The 9,401-nt window shown below is 33.9% G+C and overlaps 1 pseudogene; it reads left to right on the plus strand.

The window, feature by feature from the left end:
• The first annotated feature begins 272 nt into the window (after nucleotides 1-272).
• LOC149554121 (homeobox-leucine zipper protein HAT14 pseudogene) lies at nucleotides 273-1,043 on the plus strand (annotated as a pseudogene).
• The last annotated feature ends 8,358 nt before the right edge of the window (nucleotides 1,044-9,401 follow it).

Genomic DNA, 9,401 nt, shown 5'->3' on the forward strand with positions numbered 1-9,401 from the left:
TTCTTAATCTACCTAATGATTGAGAGGCCTAGATATTTCTATGGATTATATATCAATATTTCTAAGTTTATGTTTATGGTAAGTTGCCATAGATAGATAAGAAAATAGGCAAATGATCAGTGTGTGGATGATATTGGCAAATTTTCACTGCATATTCAACTATATTATCAAGCTTTGGTGGTGGCCCAAACAACACACATCTAAGAAGCATATCTAGGCATAATATTAATTAGAGAGTGGCTTACAGATATTGATATGAATGGATATCCCCACCCGAATATGATGAAGAGGCCACCATGTCTTCTCCTAATAGCATTGTTTTGTCCTTTTACATGGAAGAGGGTAGGCTTTGTTTCAATGGCACAAATAAAAGGAAGAATGAGAGGGAATTCTAGAGAGGTAGTGATGAAGAGGAAGGAGATAATAGCAAAAAGAAGCTCCACCTTTCCAAAGATCAATCAGCTCTCTTAGAAGGAAGCTTTAAAAAGCACAACACACTCAATCCTTTAAATATTTGCTCAAATGCTTTTGAATAAGTGCTCAAATACTTTAAATTTGTGCTCAAATATATCAAGTGTTCAAATCCTTTAAATAACTACTCAAATTCTTTCTATAATTTCTCAAAAGCTTTAAATAAGTGCTCAAATCCTTGAAGTAAATGTTAAAAAAGTCTAAATAACTGCTCAAATTCTTGATATAATTGCTCAAATCTTGTTCAAACTCTTTAAATAAGTGCTCAAATAAATTTATGGCATAGAAGAAAAAATTACCTTGGAAAAGTAGCTCAACCTTCATCCATGGTAGGTTGGAGTCTAGTTCCAGAACATATTGCTTACAAATGGCCTGAAGTAGATAGAAATGGAGTGCAAATTTTTGAAGCAGTGCTATAAAAATTTGATGAAAGAGAACAAGTGGCTATAGAAGGAAGTGCATGAGCTATGAGCTCTAAAGGTTTCAACTCCATTGTACATGCAACTTCTAGCACAACCCTCACCATGTGTTCCTCCTATGAAAGAGTGGGAAGTCTCATCCATAAGAGATGAATCGAATCACATCAACTACCTTCAGAATAATTTGAAGGAATAAACAATTTTCATATATTTTACAAATGTTATTGTCTTATGATTATAATTTATAGGCTTAAACTCTATAATCTTTTTTTAATAAGATCAAAAATTTTTATAACAATTTAAGAAAGATTCAAAGTATTCTTTGGGTAAAATTTAATTATGTCCTTGCCATCAAGTATAAAATATCCCAAAAATGTGTGTGCAAAACCATGGAGTTCTTTTCCCACCTCTAGAAAGGCTGGACATAAAATCATACAAGCTAATCATAGTAAAATTTAGATAAGCCTACAATGGATTTAAATATACATCATTTTATTATCACAATTAGCCAAGTCAAATTGATTATAGGAATATGAAGGAACTTCCACCATTAGCATGTTTGTTTGAGAATATGGAGAAATATACTATTTGGAAGCTTGTATTTGTCTATGGCATCTTTTATCTGAGGTTCTCTAGTATTTCTCTCAAACTATCTCTGTTTTCCTTTAAATACATCCATGCAATAAGAGATTGTGTTCAACTCTTATAAGTTTTTGTTTTGAGATTATTAGCAAAAAAATGACATGAAGGAAAAGCTATAAATTGGATGCTTCAAACAACCATCAATCTCAAACATATCAATACCAAATATGGAAGTTCTATGGAGTTCAATTTATTGTGATTTATGACCCCTTGTTGAATTTATTCTAGGCAATGCAGAGAAGGGGAAAATTATCTGTTCATGTTCCACATATAGCATATGACTTGAAAGAGAATGTAGCTGATAAGAAAAGAATAGGGGGGTGGAAGGAATCACCTTTCATTATAGGTATAGTAGACTAGCACATTCTAAAATCAAAGCAATGCTTGGTTTCAAGTAACATCTACAGTTTCATTTATTATTATTATTTATTCATTTGTTAAGTGTTAAGTGTTATGTTTGAGTAGACTTGTGTCAATTAACATCTATAGTTTCATTTATCATTATTATTTATTCATTTGTTAAGTGTTATTTTTGAGTAGGCTTGACAAAAGATTTTTCAAATAAGAGACTTATAATTTACCATTGTGTATTGTATTTATGTAGAACATTAAAAAAATGATAGTAAGTTTAATGTTTTTGTGTGGATTAACAATTTGGCACTTCCTCAACAACATAATGTTTATATGGTCTCTCATTTTTTTGAGTTTTGAATTGTGATTTAACTACTTTGAATATGTTGTCAATCTAGACAGTTTTAATGGCCCTATCCTCTAAACACATTTTTACTCAAATTAGATGAAATGATACTAATGTTGGATTCATGTGATAATTTGAAGTGAATGAGATAGCTGAAATGCTTGCATACTATTCAATTGTTAAGAATATGTTGTCATATGTGATAATAGAGATGCATGAGAGCATACCAAAAGCTGTTGATTTTTTTATAGACTGGACAGGTGCTGCTTTTGTGCTCACTACTTGGAGCCTTCCTTGTTGATGCATATTTGGGATGCTCTCCTATTGCCTGGTATCAAATCATATAAAATGTTTTGTCAAAATTGGTCTGTTTTCAAATAATATAAAATGTTTTGTGAGAAATGGTCTGTACAAGTGCTAGTAGGTTAAACTAAGTTACACAATATAATTATCCTAAAGTATTAGCCAAAATACACTAATTAATTTGCACCGAATAGTAGATGTGCTTAAGCCTTAACAAATAGTAAATACTCCAACCATTGTTAAAATAGTCCTTAATATTTAAGATCATTGATGAGCATTAACAAACAACTAGAATCCTTTTTTCAATGTATTGGAGTTAAAAAAAACTTTAGTAGCCTTGAATACTTTAAGCCACAAGAAAGACTTCAATTGAGAAGGTGGTAAATTCTACATGTAAGTCAGTTTAGATCCTGCTTTGTACTCCACGAAAACCTAGAATCATATATGGATTAGCACTGCTTTTAAAGTGCTCCAAATCCATCCCTTAATAATTAATCCCATGGAAGAGGTTATAGGTAACTTGATTGCATTAAGAGCTACTTACAATGGCTTAGATGATGACTTTCATAGTTCGGTTCCTTTTAGAGAATATGTGGATATGATGAACACTTTGATGCACAAGAAAGAGTATAGGAGGGAGCATGGAATAAGTGGAAGAGATCTCAAAAATAAAATAAGAAAGCTTACAACACCTACTTTTGATGGAACAAATAAAATTTTAGCTAGAGCATGGTTACAAAAATTACAGACCTTCTTCACACTTAACCCCATGAAGGAGAGTGATGTTGTTCAATTTGCAAGTCTACACTTGGAGGATGCAACCTATGATTGGTGGTATCATGGAATTACTACTCGAGGTCATGATTAGGTAACTACATTTGATGATTTTAGTCAAAGAGTGATAGATAGTCATTCTAGAACTTGATTTTTGCTCATTGCTTTGTTGTTCTTCAAAGGCTGCCAAACCTGTGGAGAAGGAAACCTAAGGATGGGAGTTTTAAGAGTTATAGGAAGGCTAAGGATGGTATTTTAAATTCATTCCATGTGCAAGCTCATGGAGAGTTTTCCCTTGTGCTGAACAATGCAAATTTGTGGGTTTTCGGGTGTGTTTTTGTAAGAGTTTGGTGTTTCTGGTTGAGTATTTCATATCATTTTGGGTTGCTACTATATTTCAAAAATTTATATGTTAAAATAGAGTTTAATATATGTATTTGGTCATGGTTATAATTTTATGATAGACTGTTAGTATTTTTGTGGTGTTTCCGGGCTATTCTGTGTTATTTTCAGGAGCCCGATGAGCATTGTTTTTGTCCTCCATTTGAGAGCTATTGTGTAAACTCTATATAGATATGGAAATGTCATTTTTTAGGCTGTTATTTGATGTAGAGCCACACCTTGAAAAACTCAGGAGGAATTAGTCACTCAACTGAGTTGCTTCAAGGGGCGTCTACAACCTTCAGGATCACACACTAAAATCAGATTCAATTAAAAAAAACATGAATAACTTTCGAACCAAAAAATATTTACTCAATCCAACCATTGAGATTTGGCATAACTAGGTTTCAAAAAACATATAAATTTTTTAGAAAAATCCAACAGTTCAAACATGAGATATTGACCACGCATCAGAGTACATTTTTCTGCAAAACATTGATTCTTGTTGTCTCTAGATAGACCCGTGAACAGACATGTATAACTTTTGAACTAGACAATATTTTCTCAATCCAACCATTGATATTTTTTTTAACTAGGTTTCAAACAACATATAAAAATTTGGGAGATATCCAATGGTTCAAACTTGAGATATTGACCTCGCATCAGAGTACATTTTTCTGCAAAACATTGCTTCTTGTTGTCTCTCAATAGGCCTGCACTCAGACATGAATAACTCTTGAACCAGATCAAAACTCTTCAATCACTCTAGTGAAGATGGGCATAATTATGCCTATAATAACATATCCAAAGCTCATGAAAATCCAACGGTGCATTTGGGAGATATTACCCACGCACTGAGACTAATTTTCTGCAAACATACCAAATTCGACCCAAAACTAAAACTTTTTAATCTTCTGCAAACTATCAACTTGTTTCTAGTGAGAAGATAAGAAAAATCTGTTCAAAACTCAGACCATCGAAAACTTGCACAAAAAAAAAAAAAAAAAAAGCATTCCATATCTCTCCAAATTCGATTCGTGTCCTACATAGCCGACTGGCTCTCACTTAAAACTAACTTTCTTTTTCCTATTAAAGGATGTGAAACATTTTCTTCTTATTTTAGAAAAGAAAAATATCTTCTATCCAAAAAAAGGATAAGAATTTGAAACATTTTTTCTACCAATATTAGACAGTCATTTTTTTAAAGTCAGGAATATTCCAAAAACTGCCTACTACCTATTATTGGATTCTAAAAATCATTAAACACTCCACCTACGAACTAAAAAAAAACTATTCTAATTTAAGATCCACACACCTAGTCCTAGGTGGCTATATCTGGAGAGCTTATCGAACTGCTACTCTAGGTATGCCACCACATGTAGGATGTTATTACAAACTTAAAAAACTAAAAGCATTTAAAACATAACATTAAATTCCCTATTACATTTTCAACAATGTTGCCTCCTATAGCGTTTCTCTTCTCTACCACTGCAGCATTATGCTGGTGAAATTTTTGTGAAAAATTCCACATTCAAATTTATTAATAATATGTGAAGCTGTGAATTTTTTGGCACTATTTTAGGCATACCCGATTTGGGTTTTATTGAAAAATTGGTGGATCTTTGAAATATTGGTTGTTTGATTTTAAAAATCTGATTAGAGGCTTTAAATATCATATAAAATCAAAAAGAGGAAATTATAGTGGTATGAGAGCTATGATCTTGCCATCCTGAGGGTTTGTAGAAGTTTGCATGCAACTAAGTGAAAGAGAAAAGAGATATTCGCAGCAAGAAAAGAATAAAGAAATTTTGATCAAACCTCTAGTTAAAAGTAAAAGTACAAAATCTAAGGAAGGAAAAAGTATGGCTGACCTAAATGAGATGGCAAAGAAATTCTTCCAAGACATCCAAAATACTCAGAAGAAAATAGTGGATAGTTTGGCAGAAACTAGAGAGGCTTTGCGAATATTGATAGAAAAATTGCAAGGAGTTGCATCTACTAATGAGAAAGGGAGCACTTCAGAGGAGCCAATAAATCTAAAACCCACACCCTCTAAATCAACAAAAATTATTTTTCTACCTACAGATGAGCCACCATTACCAAATCCAACCCTTAATCCTGTGGAAGAGGTTACAGGTAACTTGATTGCATTAAGAGCTACTTACAATGGCTTAGATGATGACTTTCGCAGTTCGGTTCCTTTTAGAGAATATGTGGATATGATGAACACTTTGATGCCAAAGAAAGAGTACAGAAGGGAGCATGACATAAGTGGAAGAGAGCTCAAAAATAAAATAAGCAATTTTACAGCACCTTCTTTTGATGGAACAAATAAAATTTCAGCTAGAGCATGGCTACAAAAATTATGGACCTTCTTCACACTTAAACCCATGAAGGAGAGTGATGTTGTTCAATTTGCAAGTCTACACTTGGAGGATGCAAAATATGATTGGTGGTATCATTGAATGACTACTCAAAGTCATGATCAAGTAACTACATTTGATGATTTCAGTCAAAGAGTGATAGATAGATTTGACCTCAAGGATGATGAAAATTATTTTAAAGAATTGTCAAAGTTGAAGCAAACCAAATCAGTTAATGAGTATATAGAAGAGTTTCAAGAAGTGGCTATTATGGTACTTGATATGAGTGAAAAGAGGATTCTTTATCTTTTTCTTGATGGTTTGGAAGATTGTGTTAAGGGTTTGGTTAAGGCTTTCTCACCCTCAACCTTATAGGAAGCTATCAAAAGAAGCTTGCAACTTGAAACTTGTGTGCCTATGAAACTAGTCACTAATCAAAAACCTCCAAATCTTTGGAAACATAAGGGGAATTTTTAGGAAAAGTCTTTTCCAACACTACCACCAAAATATGTGATAAATGTGGAAAAAAAGAACGTAGATGAAGAGACTAGGAGTGAATTATGAAGGAAAAAGCTTTGTTTCACTTCTAGAGAACCATGGATTCTAGGACACAAATGTTTGGGGAAAGGTCAAGTGCACTATATTGAAGTTGCTTCAAAATCTGATTTAGATGAGCATGAGGAATTTCATAACACTAAGGAGGAGGAAGAAGAAGAGAAGGAAAAAAAAAATCAGCAAGGATGGCACTTTAGCAGCATTATCAGGAGTCCCAAGATACCATCCCTTTCGAATTTGAGGGGTACTAGCAGGGAAAAGGTTGATAGTTCTTCTTGATAGTGGGGCAACTCACAATTTTATTGATGAGGGATTTGTCATGACAAGAGGGCTTAAAGAAGAAGATTTTGAGGGATTCAATGTTATTGTAACTGAAGGATTCACTATACCTTGCACATGGGTGGTGAAATAACTCAAGATGGCCTTAGGAGATTATGAGTTATGTGATGAATTCTATGTTGTTGGCATTGGGGAGACAAATCTTGTATATGGTGTTCAATGGTTGCACTCTATTGAAGGCTATTACATGAACCATCAAACTATGGAATTTAAATTTCATTCCAATGGGAAAGAAGTCTTATTGAGAGGCTTATTGAATAGAGCACCTAAGGTGGTCTCTGCAAAGAGGATGGAGAGGACTTTTTGAAGAGGACAAGTAGCATGGGCAGCAGGTGTCATAATCCATCCAACAAGCTCTCCAAAGAATCAAGGTAATTTCCATTTTGAAATTCAAAATATTCTTGATAAGCATAGTATAGTTTTCAATGACTTGCCTCTAGGATTACCACTAGATAGAGGTTTTGAGCATGTTATAAAGTTAGCGCAGGGTGCCAAACTAGTTATAACAACCCCATACTGCCATCCAAGAGGGTATAAGGAAGAAATTGAAAAAACTATTAAGGAACACCTAGACATGGGATTCATAAGGCCTAGCTCTAGTCTATTTGCATCATCTGTGGTACTTGTCAAGAAAAAGGATGGTACAATGAGAATGTGTATAGACTTTAGGGCTCTAAAAAAGAAGACCATAAAAAATAGGTATCCCATACCATGCATAGATGAACTCATTGATGAGTTACATGGTGTTGTATACTTCTCAAAAATTGACTTAAGATCAGGGTACCATCAAATCCGAATGAGGAGTGAAGATGTGGAAAAGACTACTTTTAGATGTCACTATGGGCAATTTGAATTTCTTGTTATTCCATTTGGCCTCACTAATGCACCCGCAACATTCCAATCTTGTATGAATAAGGTATTCAGCCAGCATCTTCAAAAAAAGAAATTGGTATTTTTTGATGATATCTTGATTTACAGTAAAACATGGGAAGAGCATTTAAAGCACATAGACACTATTTTGGGAATCTTGGAGCAGCAATCCTTCTATGCTAAGCTATCTAAATGTGAGTTTGGTTTGATAGAGATCCTATATTTGGTACATATTATAAGTTGTAAAGGAGTACAGGTTGATCAATAAAAAATTCAGGCAATTTTGGATTGGCCTCCACCTACTAATCTTACACAGTTGAGAGGTTTCTTTGGATTGTGTAGCTACTATAGGAGATTTCACAAGGGATTTGTTCAGCTTGCTGCCCCCTTGACTTATTTGACAAAGAAAGGAGCTTTTGTTTGGATAGAAGAGGCACAAAAAACATTTGATAAGCTTAAGGAGGTAATGAGTTCATGCCCTATGCTTGCAATTCCAAATTTCTCTTTATCTTTTGTTGCTGAATGTGATGCTTATGGAGAAGATATAGCGGTTGTCTTAACTCAAAGGGGACATCTAATAGCATTTGAGAGTAGAAAATTAAATTAATCAGAGAAAGGTTACTCCATCTATGATAAAAAAAATTTGGCAATCATGCATGCACTTCATAAGTTTAGACAATATTTGGTATGTGGGAGATTCATATTAAAGACGAACCATAATAGCCTTAGGTTCTTCTTGAACCAAAGGGATTTGAATGATCATCAGCAAAAATGGTTAAAAAAATTGCAAGCTTATGATTTTGATATTGAATATATGAAAGGAAAGAATAACGTGGTTGTTGATGCTCTCTCAAAAAAGCCCACGTTGTGTTCCTTAACATCTATCTCTGATGATTGGAAAGTCTCCATAATTTTAGAGTATGCTAAAGATTCCTTTTCCACCAAGATTTTGGATAAGCTAGTGGATTATAATAGGTACAAGGTTGTTGATGAATTGATTTATTACAAGAACATGATCTTCTTAGTGCTAGGATCAAAAACTAAGGAGAGGATATTGAGGGCCTTTCATAACACACATTTGGATGGTCATCAAGGATGCTTCAAGACATACATGAAAATTCAAGAGCAGTTTTCATGGAAGGGTATGAAGGAGGATGTCCTTAAACACATTAAGGAATGTACGGTATGCCAACAAAGGAAGAGTGACAAAAAATTTCCTACAGGGTTGTTGCAGCCACTTCCTATTCCTAAACAAAAATGGGAAAGCATTTCCATGGACTTCATCACTAGGTTGCCCAAGGTTCAAGGTAAGGATTACATATATGTGGTGGTAGATAGACTAACTAAGAATGCACATTTCTTTCCTATCACATCTGATTTCAAGGCATCACAAGTGGCCGAATTGTTCTTCAAGGAAACTTTTAGATTACATGGCTTGCCTAGAAACATTGTCAATGATCGAGACAGTAGATTCCTTAGCTCTTTTTGGAAGGAGCTCTTTCATTTGGTAGGAACTGAACTCACTCTCAATACTAGCTATCACCCTCAAATAGATGGACAAATAGAGATAGTTAATAAATGGATAGA

The sequence above is a fragment of the Cupressus sempervirens genome, chromosome 6 (assembly GCF_028749045.1).
Source record: "Cupressus sempervirens isolate cs-2001-9-10 chromosome 6, ASM2874904v1, whole genome shotgun sequence".
Taxonomy (NCBI): domain Eukaryota; kingdom Viridiplantae; phylum Streptophyta; class Pinopsida; order Cupressales; family Cupressaceae; genus Cupressus; species Cupressus sempervirens.